At 57.3% G+C, this 15,914-nt stretch overlaps 9 non-coding genes and 2 pseudogenes across 9 annotated transcripts; all 11 read right to left on the bottom strand.

The window, feature by feature from the left end:
• Positions 1–298: 298 nt before the first annotated feature.
• Positions 299–417, bottom strand: LOC147329029 (5S ribosomal RNA; annotated as a pseudogene).
• A 1,016-nt stretch (positions 418–1,433) lies between these two features.
• LOC147329028 (5S ribosomal RNA) lies at positions 1,434–1,552 on the bottom strand. The gene has a single exon (XR_015129657.1). It is a non-coding gene; the product is annotated as a 5S ribosomal RNA (ribosomal RNA).
• A 1,607-nt stretch (positions 1,553–3,159) lies between these two features.
• Positions 3,160–3,278, bottom strand: LOC147329027 (5S ribosomal RNA). Its single transcript, XR_015129717.1, has one exon. It is a non-coding gene; the product is annotated as a 5S ribosomal RNA (ribosomal RNA).
• Positions 3,279–4,654: 1,376 nt separating this feature from the next.
• LOC147329026 (5S ribosomal RNA) lies at positions 4,655–4,773 on the bottom strand. The gene has a single exon (XR_015129354.1). It is a non-coding gene; the product is annotated as a 5S ribosomal RNA (ribosomal RNA).
• Positions 4,774–6,032: 1,259 nt separating this feature from the next.
• LOC147329025 (5S ribosomal RNA) lies at positions 6,033–6,151 on the bottom strand. Its single transcript, XR_015129353.1, has one exon. It is a non-coding gene; the product is annotated as a 5S ribosomal RNA (ribosomal RNA).
• Positions 6,152–7,407: 1,256 nt separating this feature from the next.
• On the bottom strand, positions 7,408–7,516 carry LOC147329024 (5S ribosomal RNA; annotated as a pseudogene).
• A 1,483-nt stretch (positions 7,517–8,999) lies between these two features.
• LOC147329023 (5S ribosomal RNA) lies at positions 9,000–9,118 on the bottom strand. The gene has a single exon (XR_015129656.1). It is a non-coding gene; the product is annotated as a 5S ribosomal RNA (ribosomal RNA).
• Positions 9,119–10,215: 1,097 nt separating this feature from the next.
• LOC147329022 (5S ribosomal RNA) lies at positions 10,216–10,334 on the bottom strand. Its single transcript, XR_015129716.1, has one exon. It is a non-coding gene; the product is annotated as a 5S ribosomal RNA (ribosomal RNA).
• A 1,374-nt stretch (positions 10,335–11,708) lies between these two features.
• Positions 11,709–11,827, bottom strand: LOC147329021 (5S ribosomal RNA). The gene has a single exon (XR_015129655.1). It is a non-coding gene; the product is annotated as a 5S ribosomal RNA (ribosomal RNA).
• A 1,097-nt stretch (positions 11,828–12,924) lies between these two features.
• Positions 12,925–13,043, bottom strand: LOC147329020 (5S ribosomal RNA). The gene has a single exon (XR_015129715.1). It is a non-coding gene; the product is annotated as a 5S ribosomal RNA (ribosomal RNA).
• Positions 13,044–15,375: 2,332 nt separating this feature from the next.
• Positions 15,376–15,494, bottom strand: LOC147329019 (5S ribosomal RNA). Its single transcript, XR_015129352.1, has one exon. It is a non-coding gene; the product is annotated as a 5S ribosomal RNA (ribosomal RNA).
• Positions 15,495–15,914: the final 420 nt, after the last annotated feature.

Here is a 15,914-nt window from a genome sequence, read left to right as displayed (position 1 = left end):
TAAGTGGCCTCAGCCAGCAGCCACAGGCCCTGGTGTGGTGTAAGTGGCCTCAGCCAGCAGCCACAGGCCCTGGTGTGGTGTAAGTGGCCTCAGCCAGAGCCACAGGCCCTGATGTGGTGTAAGTGGCCCCAGCCGGTCACTCAGGCCCTGGTGTGGTGTAGGTGGCATCAGCTAGCAGCACAAGACATTGGAAAACAGCCAAAAGCAATGTCGTTAATGTGCCCTCATTAATGGGCAGCTGCTTTTGGTCTTTTAATACACCCCTTCTCTGGATCAAAAGTGGTTCAATGACATGAAAGGCTTACAGCACCAGGTATTCCCAGGCAGTCTCCCATCCAAGTACTAACCAAGCCCAGCCCTGGTCAGCTTCCGAGATCAGACGAGGTCGGGCGTGCTCAGGGTGGTATGGCCGTAAGCTGCTGGCCCCAGCACAATGTCTCAATTTATGGATTCAGGTGATTAGGTGGCAAGTACCTGAAGTTACGAAGACAATCCTATAACCCTACCTTCATGTTTGCATAATACCCTAACCCAAAGGCTCAGTTTAGCATTTATCCAACAGCACAGGCCCTGGATTGTTGAAGATGGCCTCAGGAACCAGCACAGGGCCTGGTGTGTTGTACATGGCCACAGCTAGCAGCACAGGGCCTGGTTTGGTGAAGATGGCCTCGGCCAGAAGCGCAGGGCCTGGTGTGATGTGAGTGGCCTGAGCAAGAGCCACAGGCCCTGGTGTGGTGTAAGTGGCCTGAGCAAGAGCCACAGGCCCTGGTGTGGTGTAAGTGGCCTCAATAGCAAATAAGGCCCTGGTGTGGTGTAAGTGGCCTCAGCCAGTGCCACAGGCCCTGGTGTGGTGTAAGTCGCCTCAGCCAGAAGCCACAGGCCCTGGTGTGGTGTAAGTGGCCTCAGCCAGCAGCAAAAGGGCCCTGGTGTGGTGTAAGTGGCCTCAGCCAGCAGCCACAGGCCCTGGTGTGGTGTAGGTGGCCTCAGCCAGCAGCCACAGGCCCTTGTGTGGTGTAATTGGCCTCAATAGCAACTAAGGCCCTGGTGTGGTGTAAGTGGCCTCAGCCAGTGCCACAGGCCCTGGTGTGGTGTAAGTGGCCTGAGCAAGAGCCACAGACCCTGGTGTGGTGTAATTGGCCTCAATAGCAACTAAGGCCCTGGTGTGGTGTAGGTGGCCTCAGCCAGCAGCCACAGGCCCTGGTGTGGTGTAAGTGGCCTCAGCCAGCAGCCACAGGCCCTGATGTGGTGTAAGTGGCCCCAGCCGGTCCCTCAGGCCCTTGTGTGGTGTAGGTTGCATCAGCTAGCAGCACAAGACATTGGAAAACAGCCAAAAGCAATGTCGTTAATGTGCCCTCATTAATGGGGAGCTGTTTCTGGTCTTTTAATACACCCCTTTTCTGGATCAAAAGCGGTTCAATGACATGAAAATGAAAGGCTTACAGCACCAAGTATTCCCAGGCAGTCTCCCATCCAAGTACTAACCAAGCCCAGCCCTGCTTAGCTTCCGAGATCAGACGAGGTCGGGCGTGCTCAGGGTGGTATGGCCGTAAGCTGCTGGCCCCAGCACAATGTCTCAATTTATGGATTCAAGTGATTAGGTGGCAAGTACCTGAAGTTACGAAGACAATCCTATAACCATACCTGCATGTTTGCATAATACCCTAACCCAAAGGCTCAGTTTAGCATTTATCCAACAGCACAGGCCCTGGATTGTTGAAGATGGCCTCAGGAACCAGCACAGGGCCTGGTGTGTTGTACATGGCCACAGCAAGCAGCACAGGGCCTGGTTTGGTGAAGATGGCCTCGGCCAGAAGAGCAGGGCCTGGTGTGATATGAGTGGCCTGAGCAAGAGCCACAGGCCCTGGTGTGGTGTAAGTGGCCTGAGCAAGAGCCACAGGCCCTGGTGTGGTGTGAGTGGCCTCAGCCAGCAGCCACAGGCCCTGGTGTGGTGTAAGTCACCTCAGCCAGAAGCCACAGTCCCTGGTGTGGTGTAAGTGGCCTCAGCCAGCAGCAACAGGCCCTGGTGTGGTGTAAGTCGCCTCAGCCAGCAGCCACAGGCCCTGGTGTGGTGTAGGTGGCCTCAGCCTGCAGCCACAGGCCCTGGTGTGGTCTAAGTGGCCTCAGCCAGTGCCACAGGCCCTGGTGTGGTGTAAGTGGCCTGAGCAAGAGCCACAGACCCTGGTGTGGTGTAAATGGCCTCAATAGCAACTAAGGCCCTGGTGTGGTGTATGTGGCCTCAGCCAGCAGCCACAGGCCCTGGTGTGGTGTAACTGGCCTCAGCCAGCAGCCACAGGCCCTGGTGTGGTGTAAGTGGCCTCAATAGCAACTAAGGCCCTGGTGTGGTGTAAGTGGCCTCAGCCAGCAGCCACAGGCTCTGGTGTGGTGTAACTGGCCTCAGCCAGCAGCCACAGGCCCTGGTGTGGTGTAAGTGGCCTCAATAGCAACTAAGGCCCTGGTGTGGTGTAAGTGGCCTCAGCCAGCAGTCACAGGCCCTGGTGTGGTGTAAGTGGCCTCAATAGCAACTAAGGCCCTGGTGTGGTGTAAGTGGCCTCAGCCAGCAGTCACAGGCCCTGGTGTGGTGTAGGTGGCCTCAGCCAGCAGCCACAGGCTCTGGTGTGGTGTAAATCACCTCAGCCAGAAGCCACAGTCCCTGGTGTGGTGTAAGTGGCCTCAGCCAGCAGCCACAGGCCCTGGTGTGGTGTAAGTGGCCTCAGCCAGTGCCACAGGCCCTGGTGTGGTGTAATTGGCCTCAATAGCAACTAAGGCCCTGGTGTGGTGTAAGTGGCCTGAGCAAGAGCCACATACCCTGGTGTGGTGTAATTGGCCTCAATAGCAACTAAGGCCCTGGTGTGGTGTAGGTGGCCTCAGCCAGCAGCCACAGGCCCTGGTGTGGTGTAAGTGGCCTCAGCCAGCAGCCACAGGCCCTGGTGTGGTGTAAGTGGCCTCAGCCAGAGCCACAGGCCCTGATGTGGTGTAAGTGGCCCCAGCCGGTCACTTAGGTCCTGGTGTGGTGTAGGTTGCATCAGCTAGCAGCACAAGACATTGGAAAAGAGCCAAAAGGAGTGTCGTTAATGTGCCCTCATTAATGGGCAGCTGCTTTTGGTCTTTTAATACACCCCTTCTCTGGATCAAAAGCGGTTCAATGACATGAAAATGAAAGACTGACAGCACCAGGTATTCCCAGGCAGTCTCCCATCCAAGTACTAACCAAGCCCAGCCCTGCTTAGCTTCCGAGATCAGACGAGGTCGGGTGTGCTCAGGGTGGTATGGCCGTAAGCTGCTGGGCCCAGCACAATGTCTCAATTTATGGATTCAAGTGATTAGGTGGCAAGTACCTGAAGTTACGAAGATAATCCTATAACCATACCTGCATGTTTGCATAATACCCTAACCCAAAGGCTCAGTTTGGCATTTATCCAACAGCACAGGCCCTGGATTGTTGAAGATGGCCTCAGGAACCAGCACAGGGCCTGGTGTGTTGTACATGGCTACAGCAAGCAGCACAGGGCCTGGTTTGGTGAAGATGGCCTCGGCCAGAAGCGCAGGGCCTGGTGTGATGTGAGTGGCCTGAGCAAGAGCCACAGGCCTTGGTGTGGTGTAAGTGGCCTCAGCCAGCAGCCACAGGCCCTGGTGTGGTGTAGGTGGCCTCAGCCAGCAGCCACAGGCCCTGGTGTGGTGTAAGTGGCCTCAGCCAGCAGCCACAGGCCCTGGTGTGGTGTAAGTGGCCTCAGCCAGCAGCCACAGGCCCTGGTGTGGTGTAAGTGGCCTCAGCCAGTGCCACAGGCCCTGGTGTAGTGTAAGTAGCCTGAGCAAGAGCCACAGACCCTGGTGTGGTGTAATTGGCCTCAGCCAGCAGCCACAGGCCCTGGTGTGGTGTAAGTGGCCTCAGCCAGTGCCACAGGCCCTGGTGTAGTGTAAGTGGCCTGAGCAAGAGCCACAGACCCTGGTGTGGTGTAATTGGCCTCAGCCAGAAGCCACAGGCCCTGGTGTGGTGTAAGTCGCCTCAGCCAGAAGCCACAGGTACTGGTGTGGTGTAAGTGGCCTCAGCCAGCTGCAAAAGGGCCCTGGTGTGGTGTAAGTCGCCTCAGCCAGCAGCCACCGGCCCTGGTGTGGTGTAGGTGGCCTCAGCCAGCAGCCACAGGCCCTGGTGTGGTATAAGTGGCCTCAGCCAGCAGCCACAGGCCCTGGTGTGGTGTAAGTGGCCTCAGCCAGCAGCCACAGGCCCTGGTGTGGTGTAAGTGGCCTCAGCCAGTGCCACAGGCCCTGGTGTGGTGTAAGTGGCCTGAGCAAGAGCCACAGGCCCTGGTGTGGTGTAAGTGGCCTGAGCAAGAGCCACAGACCATGGTGTGGTGTAATTGGCCTCAATAGCAACTAAGGCCCTGGTGTGGTGTAAGTGGCCTCAGCCAGCAGCCACAGGCCCTGGTGTAGTGTAAGTGGCCTCAGCCAGAGCAACAGGCCCTGATGTGGTGTAAGTGGCCCCAGCCGGTCACTCAGGCCCTGGTGTGGTGTAGGTGGCATCAGCTAGCAGCACAAGACATTGGAAAACAGCCAAAAGCAATGTCGTTAATGTGCCCTCATTAATGGGGAGCTGCTTCTGGTCTTTTAATACACCCCTTCTCTGGATCAAAAGCGGTTCAATGACATGAAAATGAAAGGCTTACAGCACCAGGTATTCCCAGGCAGTCTCCCATCCAAGTACTAACCAAGCCCAGCCCTGCTTAGCTTCCGAGATCAGACGAGGTCGGGCGTGCTCAGGGTGGTATGGCCGTAAGCTGCTGGCCCCAGCACAATGTCTCAATTTATGGATTCAAGTGATTAGGTGGCAAGTACCTGAAGTTACGAAGACAATCCTATAACCATACCTGCATGTTTGCATAATACCCTAACCAAAAGGCTCAGTTTGGCATTTATCCAACAGCACAGGCCCTGGATTGTTGAAGATGGCCTCAAGAACCAGCACAGGACCTGGTGTGTTTTACATGGCCACAGCAAGCAGCACAGGGCCTGGTTTGGTGAAGATGGCCTCAGCAAGCAGCCACAGGCCCTGGTTTGGTGTAAGTGGCCTCAGCCAGCAGCCACAGGCCTTGGTGTGGTGTAAGTGGCCTCAGCCAGCAGCCACAGGCCCTGGTGTGGTGTAAGTCGCCTCAGCCAGAAGCCACAGGCCCTGGTGTGGTGTAGGTGGCCTCAGCCAGCAGCAAAAGGGCCCTGGTGTGGTGTAAGTCGCCTCAGCCAGCAGCCACAGGCCCTGGTGTGGTGTAGGTGGCCTCAGCCAGCAGCAAAAGGGCCCTGGTGTGGTGTAAGTCGCCTCAGCCAGCAGCCACAGGCCCTGGTGTGGTGTAGGTGGCCTCAGCCAGCAGCCACAGGCCCTGGTGTGGTGTAAGTGGCCTCAGCCAGCAGCCACAGGCCCTGGTGTGGTGTAAGTGGCCTCAGCCAGCAGCCACAGGCCCTGGTGTGGTGTAAGTGGCCTCAGCCAGTGCCACAGGCCCTGGTGTGGTGTAAGTGGCCTGAGCAAGAGCCACAGGCCCTGGTGTGGTGTAAGTGGCCTGAGCAAGAGCCACAGACCCTGGTGTGGTGTAATTGGCCTCAATAGCAACTAATGCCCTGGTGTGGTGTAGGTGGCCTAAGCCAGCAGCCACAGGCCCTGGTGTGGTGTAAGTGGCCTGAGCAAGAGCCACAGGCCCTGGTGTGGTGTAAGTGGCCTGAGCAAGAGCCACAGACCCTGGTGTGGTGTAATTGGCCTCAATAGCAACTAATGCCCTGGTGTGGTGTAGGTGGCCTCAGCCAGCAGCCACAGGCCCTGGTGTGGTGAAAGTGGCCTCAGCCAGAGCCACAGGCCCTGATGTGGTGTAAGTGGCCCCAGCCGGTCACTCAGGCCCTTGTGTGGTGTAGGTTGCATCAGCTAGCAGCACAAGACATTGGAAAAGAGCCAAAAGCAGTGTCGTTAATGTGCCCTCATTAATGGGCAGCTGCTTTTGGTCTTTTAATACACCCCTTCTCTGGATCAAAAGCGGTTCAATGACATGAAAATCAAAGGCTTACAGCACCAGGTATTCCCAGGCAGTCTCCCATCCAAGTACTAACCAAGCCCAGCCCTGCTTAGCTTCCGAGATCAGACGAGGTCGGGCGTGCTCAGGGTGGTATGGCCGTAAGCTGCTGGCCCCAGCACAATGTCTCAATTTATGGATTCAAGTGATTAGGTGGCAAGTACCTGAAGTTACGAAGACAATGCTATAACCATACCTGCATGTTTGCATAATACCCTAACCCAAAGGCTCAGTTTGGCATTTATCCAACAGCACAGGCCCTGGATTGTTGAAGATGGCCTCAGGAACCAGCACAGGGCCTGGTGTGTTGTACATGGCCACAGCAAGGAGCACAGGGCCTGGTTTGGTGAAGATGGCCTCGGCCAGAAGCGCAGGGCCTGGTGTGATGTGAGTGGCCTGAGTAAGAGCCACAGGCCTTGGTGTGGTGTAAGTGGCCTCAGCCAGCAGCCACAGGCCCTGGTGTGGTGTAGGTGGCCTCAGCCAGCAGCCACAGGCCCTGGTGTGGTGTAGGTGGCCTCAGCCAGCAGCCACAGGCCCTGGTGTGGTGTAAGTGGCCTCAGCCAGCAGCCACAGGCCCTGGTGTGGTGTAAGTGGCCTGAGCAAGAGCCACAGGCCCTGGTGTGGTGTAAGTGGCCTGAGCAAGAGCCACAGACCCTGGTGTGGTGTAATTGGCCTCAATAGCAACTAATGCCCTGGTGTGGTGTAGGTGGCCTCAGCCAGCAGCCACAGGCCCTGGTGTGGTGTAAGTGGCCTCGGCCAGCAGCCACAGGCCCTGGTGTGGTGTAAGTCGCCTCAGCCAGAAGCCACAGGCACTGGTGTGGTGTAAGTGGCCTCAGCCAGCAGCAAAAGGGCCCTGGTGTGGTGTAAGTGGCCTCAGCCAGCAGCCACAGGCCCTGGTGTGGTGTAGGTGGCCTCAGCCAGCAGCCACAGGCCCTTGTGTGGTGTAATTGGCCTCAATAGCAACTAAGGCCCTGGTGTGGTGTAAGTGGCCTCAGCCAGTGCCACAGGCCCTGGTGTGGTGTAAGTGGCCTGAGCAAGAGCCACAGACCCTGGTGTGGTGTAATTGGCCTCAATAGCAACTAAGGCCCTGGTGTGGTGTAGGTGGCCTCAGCCAGCAGCCACAGGCCCTGGTGTGGTGTAAGTGGCCTCAGCCAGCAGCCACAGGCCCTGATGTGGTGTAAGTGGCCCCAGCCGGTCCCTCAGGCCCTTGTGTGGTGTAGGTTGCATCAGCTAGCAGCACAAGACATTGGAAAACAGCCAAAAGCAATGTCGTTAATGTGCCCTCATTAATGGGGAGCTGCTTCTGGTCTTTTAATACACCCCTTCTCTGGATCAAAAGCGGTTCAATGACATGAAAAAGAAAGGCTTACAGAACCAGGTATTCCCCCATCCAAGTACTAACCAAGCCCAGCCCTGCTTAGCTTCCGAGATCAGACGAGGTCGGGCGTGCTCAGGGTGGTATGGCCGTAAGCTGCTGGCCCCAGCACAATGTCTCAATTTATGGATTCAAGTGATTAGGTGGCAAGTACCTGAAGTCACGAAGACAATCCTATAACCCTACCTGCATGTTTGCATAATACCCTAACCCAAAGGCTCAGTTTAGCATTTATCCAACAGCACAGGTCCTGGATTGTTGAAGTTGGCCTCAGGAACCAGCACAGGGCCTGGTGTGTTGTACATGGCCACAGCAAGCAGCACAGGGCCTGGTTTGGTGAAGATGGCCTCGGCCAGAAGCACAGGGCCTGGTGTGATATGAGTGGCCTTAGCAAGAGCCACAGGCCCTGGTGTGGTGTAAGTGGAATCAGCCAGAAGCCACAGGCCCTGGTGTGGTGTAAGTGGCCTCAGCCAGAGCCACAGGCCCTGGTGTGGTGTAACTGGCCTCAATAGCAAATAAGGCCCTGATGTGGTGTAAGTGGCCTCAGCCAGAGCCACAGGCCCTGGTGTGGTGTAAGTGGCCTCAATAGCAACTAAGGCCCTGGTGTGGTGTAAGTGGCCTCAGCCAGCAGTCACAGGCCCTGGTGTGGTGTAGGTGGCCTCAGCCAGCAGCCACAGGCTCTGGTGTGGTGTAAGTCGCCTCAGCCAGCAGCCACAGGCCCTGGTATGGTGTAAGTGGCCTCAGCCAGCAGCCACAGGCCCTGGTGTGGTGTAAGTGGCCAGAAGCGCAGGGCCTGGTGTGATGTGAGTGGCCTGAGCAAGAGCCACAGACCCTGGTGTGGTGTAATTGGCCTCAATAGCAACTAAGGCCCTGGTGTGGTGTATGTGGCCTCAGCCAGCAGCCACAGGCCCTGGTGTGGTGTAAGTCACCTCAGCCAGAAGCCACAGTCCCTGGTGTGGTGTAAGTGGCCTCAGCCAGCAGCAACAGGCCCTGGTGTGGTGTAAGTCGCCTCAGCCAGCAGCCACAGGCCCTGGTGTGGTGTAGGTGGCCTCAGCCTGCAGCCACAGGCCCTGGTGTGGTCTAAGTGGCCTCAGCCAGTGCCACAGGCCCTGGTGTGGTGTAAGTGGCCTGAGCAAGAGCCACAGACCCTGGTGTGGTGTAAATGGCCTCAATAGCAACTAAGGCCCTGGTGTGGTGTATGTGGCCTCAGCCAGCAGCCACAGGCCCTGGTGTGGTGTAACTGGCCTCAGCCAGCAGCCACAGGCCCTGGTGTGGTGTAAGTGGCCTCAATAGCAACTAAGGCCCTGGTGTGGTGTAAGTGGCCTCAGTCAGCAGCCACAGGCTCTGGTGTGGTGTAACTGGCCTCAGCCAGCAGCCACAGGCCCTGATGTGGTGTAAGTGGCCCCAGCCGGTCACTCAGGCCCTGGTGTGGTGTAGGTGGCATCAGCTAGCAGCACAAGACATTGGAAAAGAGCCAAAAGCAATGTCGTTAATGTGCCCTCATTAATGGGCAGCTGCTTTTGGTCTTTTAATACACCCCTTTTCTGGATCAAAAGCGGTTCAATGACATGAAAATGAAAGGCTTACAGCACCAAGTATTCCCAGGCAGTCTCCCATCCAAGTACTAACCAAGCCCAGCCCTGCTTAGCTTCCGAGATCAGACGAGGTCGGGCGTGCTCAGGGTGGTATGGCCGTAAGCTGCGGGCCCCAGCACAATGTCTCAATTTATGGATTCAAGTGATTAGGTGGCAAGTACCTGAAGTTACGAAGACAATCCTATAACCATACCTGCATGTTTGCATAATACCCTAACCCAAAGGCTCAGTTTAGCATTTATCCAACAGCACAGGCCCTGGATTGTTGAAGATGGCCTCAGGAACCAGCACAGGGCCTGGTGTGTTGTACATGGCCACAGCTAGCAGCACAGGGCCTGGTTTGGTGAAGATGGCCTCGGCCAGAAGAGCAGGGCCTGGTGTGATATGAGTGGCCTGAGCAAGAGCCACAGGCCCTGGTGTGGTGTAAGTGGCCTGAGCAAGAGCCACAGGCCCTGGTGTGGTGTAAGTGGCCTCAGCCAGCAGCCACAGGCCCTGGTGTGGTGTAAGTCACCTCAGCCAGAAGCCACAGTCCCTGGTGTGGTGTAAGTGGCCTCAGCCAGCAGCAACAGGCCCTGGTGTGGTGTAAGTCGCCTCAGCCAGCAGCCACAGGCCCTGGTGTGGTGTAGGTGGCCTCAGCCTGCAGCCACAGGCCCTGGTGTGGTCTAAGTGGCCTCAGCCAGTGCCACAGGCCCTGGTGTGGTGTAAGTGGCCTGAGCAAGAGCCACAGACCCTGGTGTGGTGTAAATGGCCTCAATAGCAACTAAGGCCCTGGTGTGGTGTATGTGGCCTCAGCCAGCAGCCACAGGCCCTGGTGTGGTGTAACTGGCCTCAGCCAGCAGCCACAGGCCCTGGTGTGGTGTAAGTGGCCTCAATAGCAACTAAGGCCCTGGTGTGGTGTAAGTGGCCTCAGCCAGCAGCCACAGGCTCTGGTGTGGTGTAACTGGCCTCAGCCAGCAGCCACAGGCCCTGGTGTGGTGTAAGTGGCCTCAGCCAGAGCCACAGGCCCTGATGTGGTGTAAGTGGCCCCAGCCGGTCACTTAGGTCCTGGTGTGGTGTAGGTGGCATCAGCTAGCAGCACAAGACATTGGAAAAGAGCCAAAAGGAGTGTCGTTAATGTGCCCTCATTAATGGGCAGCTGCTTTTGGTCTTTTAATACACCCCTTCTCTGGATCAAAAGCGGTTCAATGACATGAAAATGAAAGACTGACAGCACCAGGTATTCCCAGGCAGTCTCCCATCCAAGTACTAACCAAGCCCAGCCCTGCTTAGCTTCCGAGATCAGACGAGGTCGGGTGTGCTCAGGGTGGTATGGCCGTAAGCTGCTGGGCCCAGCACAATGTCTCAATTTATGGATTCAAGTGATTAGGTGGCAAGTACCTGAAGTTACGAAGATAATCCTATAACCATACCTGCATGTTTGCATAATACCCTAACCCAAAGGCTCAGTTTGGCATTTATCCAACAGCACAGGCCCTGGATTGTTGAAGATGGCCTCAGGAACCAGCACAGGGCCTGGTGTGTTGTACATGGCTACAGCAAGCAGCACAGGGCCTGGTTTGGTGAAGATGGCCTCGGCCAGAAGCGCAGGGCCTGGTGTGATGTGAGTGGCCTGAGCAAGAGCCACAGGCCTTGGTGTGGTGTAAGTGGCCTCAGCCAGCAGCCACAGGCCCTGGTGTGGTGTAGGTGGCCTCAGCCAGCAGCCACAGGCCCTGGTGTGGTGTAAGTGGCCTCAGCCAGCAGCCACAGGCCCTGGTGTGGTGTAAGTGGCCTCAGCCAGCAGCCACAGGCCCTGGTGTGGTGTAAGTGGCCTCAGCCAGTGCCACAGGCCCTGGTGTAGTGTAAGTAGCCTGAGCAAGAGCCACAGACCCTGGTGTGGTGTAATTGGCCTCAGCCAGCAGCCACAGGCCCTGGTGTGGTGTAAGTCGCCTCAGCCAGCAGCCACAGGCCCTGGTGTGGTGTAAGTGGCCTGAGCAAGAGCCACAGACCCTGGTGTGGTGTAAATGGCCTCAATAGCAACTAAGGCCCTGGTGTGGTGTATGTGGCCTCAGCCAGCAGCCACAGGCCCTGGTGTGGTGTAACTGGCCTCAGCCAGCAGCCACAGGCCCTGGTGTGGTGTAAGTGGCCTCAGCCAGCAGCCACAGGCCCTGGTGTGGTGTAGGTGGCCTCAGCCTGCAGCCACAGGCCCTGGTGTGGTCTAAGTGGCCTCAGCCAGTGCCACAGGCCCTGGTGTGGTGTAAGTGGCCTGAGCAAGAGCCACAGACCCTGGTGTGGTGTAAATGGCCTCAATAGCAACTAAGGCCCTGGTGTGGTGTATGTGGCCTCAGCCAGCAGCCACAGGCCCTGGTGTGGTGTAACTGGCCTCAGCCAGCAGCCACAGGCCCTGGTGTGGTGTAAGTGGCCTCAATAGCAACTAAGGCCCTGGTGTGGTGTAAGTGGCCTCAGTCAGCAGCCACAGGCTCTGGTGTGGTGTAACTGGCCTCAGCCAGCAGCCACAGGCCCTGATGTGGTGTAAGTGGCCCCAGCCGGTCACTCAGGCCCTGGTGTGGTGTAGGTGGCATCAGCTAGCAGCACAAGACATTGGAAAAGAGCCAAAAGCAATGTCGTTAATGTGCCCTCATTAATGGGCAGCTGCTTTTGGTCTTTTAATACACCCCTTTTCTGGATCAAAAGCGGTTCAATGACATGAAAATGAAAGGCTTACAGCACCAAGTATTCCCAGGCAGTCTCCCATCCAAGTACTAACCAAGCCCAGCCCTGCTTAGCTTCCGAGATCAGACGAGGTCGGGCGTGCTCAGGGTGGTATGGCCGTAAGCTGCGGGCCCCAGCACAATGTCTCAATTTATGGATTCAAGTGATTAGGTGGCAAGTACCTGAAGTTACGAAGACAATCCTATAACCATACCTGCATGTTTGCATAATACCCTAACCCAAAGGCTCAGTTTAGCATTTATCCAACAGCACAGGCCCTGGATTGTTGAAGATGGCCTCAGGAACCAGCACAGGGCCTGGTGTGTTGTACATGGCCACAGCTAGCAGCACAGGGCCTGGTTTGGTGAAGATGGCCTCGGCCAGAAGAGCAGGGCCTGGTGTGATATGAGTGGCCTGAGCAAGAGCCACAGGCCCTGGTGTGGTGTAAGTGGCCTGAGCAAGAGCCACAGGCCCTGGTGTGGTGTAAGTGGCCTCAGCCAGCAGCCACAGGCCCTGGTGTGGTGTAAGTCACCTCAGCCAGAAGCCACAGTCCCTGGTGTGGTGTAAGTGGCCTCAGCCAGCAGCAACAGGCCCTGGTGTGGTGTAAGTCGCCTCAGCCAGCAGCCACAGGCCCTGGTGTGGTGTAGGTGGCCTCAGCCTGCAGCCACAGGCCCTGGTGTGGTCTAAGTGGCCTCAGCCAGTGCCACAGGCCCTGGTGTGGTGTAAGTGGCCTGAGCAAGAGCCACAGACCCTGGTGTGGTGTAAATGGCCTCAATAGCAACTAAGGCCCTGGTGTGGTGTATGTGGCCTCAGCCAGCAGCCACAGGCCCTGGTGTGGTGTAACTGGCCTCAGCCAGCAGCCACAGGCCCTGGTGTGGTGTAAGTGGCCTCAATAGCAACTAAGGCCCTGGTGTGGTGTAAGTGGCCTCAGCCAGCAGCCACAGGCTCTGGTGTGGTGTAACTGGCCTCAGCCAGCAGCCACAGGCCCTGGTGTGGTGTAAGTGGCCTCAGCCAGAGCCACAGGCCCTGATGTGGTGTAAGTGGCCCCAGCCGGTCACTTAGGTCCTGGTGTGGTGTAGGTGGCATCAGCTAGCAGCACAAGACATTGGAAAAGAGCCAAAAGGAGTGTCGTTAATGTGCCCTCATTAATGGGCAGCTGCTTTTGGTCTTTTAATACACCCCTTCTCTGGATCAAAAGCGGTTCAATGACATGAAAATGAAAGACTGACAGCACCAGGTATTCCCAGGCAGTCTCCCATCCAAGTACTAACCAAGCCCAGCCCTGCTTAGCTTCCGAGATCAGACGAGGTCGGGTGTGCTCAGGGTGGTATGGCCGTAAGCTGCTGGGCCCAGCACAATGTCTCAATTTATGGATTCAAGTGATTAGGTGGCAAGTACCTGAAGTTACGAAGATAATCCTATAACCATACCTGCATGTTTGCATAATACCCTAACCCAAAGGCTCAGTTTGGCATTTATCCAACAGCACAGGCCCTGGATTGTTGAAGATGGCCTCAGGAACCAGCACAGGGCCTGGTGTGTTGTACATGGCTACAGCAAGCAGCACAGGGCCTGGTTTGGTGAAGATGGCCTCGGCCAGAAGCGCAGGGCCTGGTGTGATGTGAGTGGCCTGAGCAAGAGCCACAGGCCTTGGTGTGGTGTAAGTGGCCTCAGCCAGCAGCCACAGGCCCTGGTGTGGTGTAGGTGGCCTCAGCCAGCAGCCACAGGCCCTGGTGTGGTGTAAGTGGCCTCAGCCAGCAGCCACAGGCCCTGGTGTGGTGTAAGTGGCCTCAGCCAGCAGCCACAGGCCCTGGTGTGGTGTAAGTGGCCTCAGCCAGTGCCACAGGCCCTGGTGTAGTGTAAGTAGCCTGAGCAAGAGCCACAGACCCTGGTGTGGTGTAATTGGCCTCAGCCAGCAGCCACAGGCCCTGGTGTGGTGTAAGTGGCCTCAGCCAGTGCCACAGGCCCTGGTGTAGTGTAAGTGGCCTGAGCAAGAGCCACAGACCCTGGTGTGGTGTAATTGGCCTCAGCCAGAAGCCACAGGCCCTGGTGTGGTGTAAGTCGCCTCAGCCAGAAGCCACAGGTACTGGTGTGGTGTAAGTGGCCTCAGCCAGCTGCAAAAGGGCCCTGGTGTGGTGTAAGTCGCCTCAGCCAGCAGCCACCGGCCCTGGTGTGGTGTAGGTGGCCTCAGCCAGCAGCAAAAGGGCCCTGGTGTGGTATAAGTGGCCTCAGCCAGCAGCCACAGGCCCTGGTGTGGTGTAAGTGGCCTCAGCCAGCAGCCACAGGCCCTGGTGTGGTGTAAGTGGCCTCAGCCAGTGCCACAGGCCCTGGTGTGGTGTAAGTGGCCTGAGCAAGAGCCACAGGCCCTGGTGTGGTGTAAGTGGCCTGAGCAAGAGCCACAGACCCTGGTGTGGTGTAATTGGCCTCAATAGCAACTAATGCCCTGGTGTGGTGTAGGTGGCCTCAGCCAGCAGCCACAGGCCCTGGTGTGGTGTAAGTGGCCTCAGCCAGAGCCACAGGCCCTGGTGTGGTGTAAGTGGCCTCAATAGCAACTAAGGCCCTGGTGTGGTGTAAGTGGCCTCAGCCAGCAGTCACAGGCCCTGGTGTGGTGTAAGTGGCCTCAGCCAGCAGCCACAGGCCCTGGTGTGGTGTAGGTGGCCTCAGCCAGCAGCCACAGGCCCTGGTGTGGTGTAATTGGCCTCAGCCAGCAGCCACAAGCCCTGGTGTGGTGTAAGTGGCCTCAGCCAGCAGCCACAGGCCCTGGTGTGGTGTAAGTGGCCTCAGCCAGTGCCACAGGCCCTGGTGTGGTGTAAGTGGCCTGAGCAAGAGCCACAGAGCCTGGTGTGGTGTAATTGGCCTCAGCCAGCAGCCACAGGCCCTGGTGTGGTGTAAGTGGCCTCAGCCAGAAGCCACAGGCACTGGTGTGGTGTAAGTGGCCTCAGCCAGCAGCAAGAGGGCCCTGGTGTGGTGTAAGTGGCCTCAGCCAGCAGCCACAGGCCCTGGTGTGGTGTAAGTGGCCTCAGCCAGAGCCACAGGCCCTGGTGTGGTGTAAGTGGCCTCAATAGCAACTAAGGCCCTGGTGTGGTGTAGGTGGCCTCAGCCAGCAGCCACAGGCTCTGGTGTGGTGTAAGTCGCCTCAGCCAGTGCCACAGGCCCTGGTGTGGTGTAAGTGGCCTCAGCCAGCAGCAAAAGGGCCCTGGTGTGGTGTAAGTCGCCTCAGCCAGCAGCCACAGGCCCTGGTGTGGTGTAGGTGGCCTCAGCCAGCAGCCACAGGCACTGGTGTGGTGTAAGTGGCCTCAGCCAGCAGCAAAAGGGCCCTGGTGTGGTGTAAGTGGCCTCAGCCAGCAGCCACAGGCCCTGGTGTGGTGTAGGTGGCCTCAGCCAGCAGCCACAGGCCCTGGTGTGGTGTAAGTGGCCTCAGCCAGCAGCCACAGGCCCTGGTGTGGTGTAAGTGGCCTCAGCCAGCAGCCACAGGCCCTGATGTGGTGTAAGTGGCCCCAGCCGGTCACTTAGGCCCTGGTGTGGTGTAAGTGGCATCAGCTAGCAGCACAAGACATTGGAAAAGAGCCAAAAGCAGTGTCGTTAATGTGCCCTCATTAATGGGCAGCTGCTTTTGGTCTTTTAATACACCCCTTCTCTGGATCAAAAGCGGTTCAATGACATGAAAATGAAAGGCTTACAGCACCAGGTATTCCCAGGCAGTCTCCCATCCAAGTACTAACCAAGCCCAGCCCTGCTTAGCTTCCGAGATCAGACGAGGTCGGGCGTGCTCAGGGTGGTATGGCCGTAAGCTGCTGGCCCCAGCACAATGTCTCAATTTATGAATTCAAGTGATTAGGTGGCAAGTACCTGAAGTTACGAAGACAATCCTATAACCATACCTGCATGTTTGCATAATACCCTAACCCAAAGGCTCAGTTTGGCATTTATCCCACAGCACAGGCCCTGGATTGTTGAAGATGGCCTCAAGAACCAGCACAGGACCTGGTGTGTTTTACATGGCCACAGCAAGCAGCACAGGGCCTGGTTTGGTGAAGATGGCCTCAGCAAGCAGCCACAGGCCCTGGTTTGGTGTAAGTGGCCTCAGCCAGCAGCCACAGGCCCTGGTGTGGTTTAAGTGGCCTCAGCCAGCAGCCACAGGCCCTGGTGTGGTGTAAGTGGCCTCAGCCAGCAGCCACAGGCCCTGGTGTGGTCTAAGTGGCCTCAGCCAGT

The sequence above is a fragment of the Aulonocara sp. 'chitande type north' Nkhata Bay genome, linkage group LG5, assembly GCF_057382095.1.
Source record: "Aulonocara sp. 'chitande type north' Nkhata Bay isolate Kocher_YH1m ecotype deep benthic linkage group LG5, A_spYH_male_GT1.1, whole genome shotgun sequence".
NCBI classification, from domain to species: Eukaryota; Metazoa; Chordata; class Actinopteri; order Cichliformes; family Cichlidae; genus Aulonocara; species Aulonocara sp. 'chitande type north' Nkhata Bay.
The sequence above is the reverse complement of the archived record's forward strand: the minus strand, read 5'-3'. Positions and strand labels throughout refer to the sequence as shown.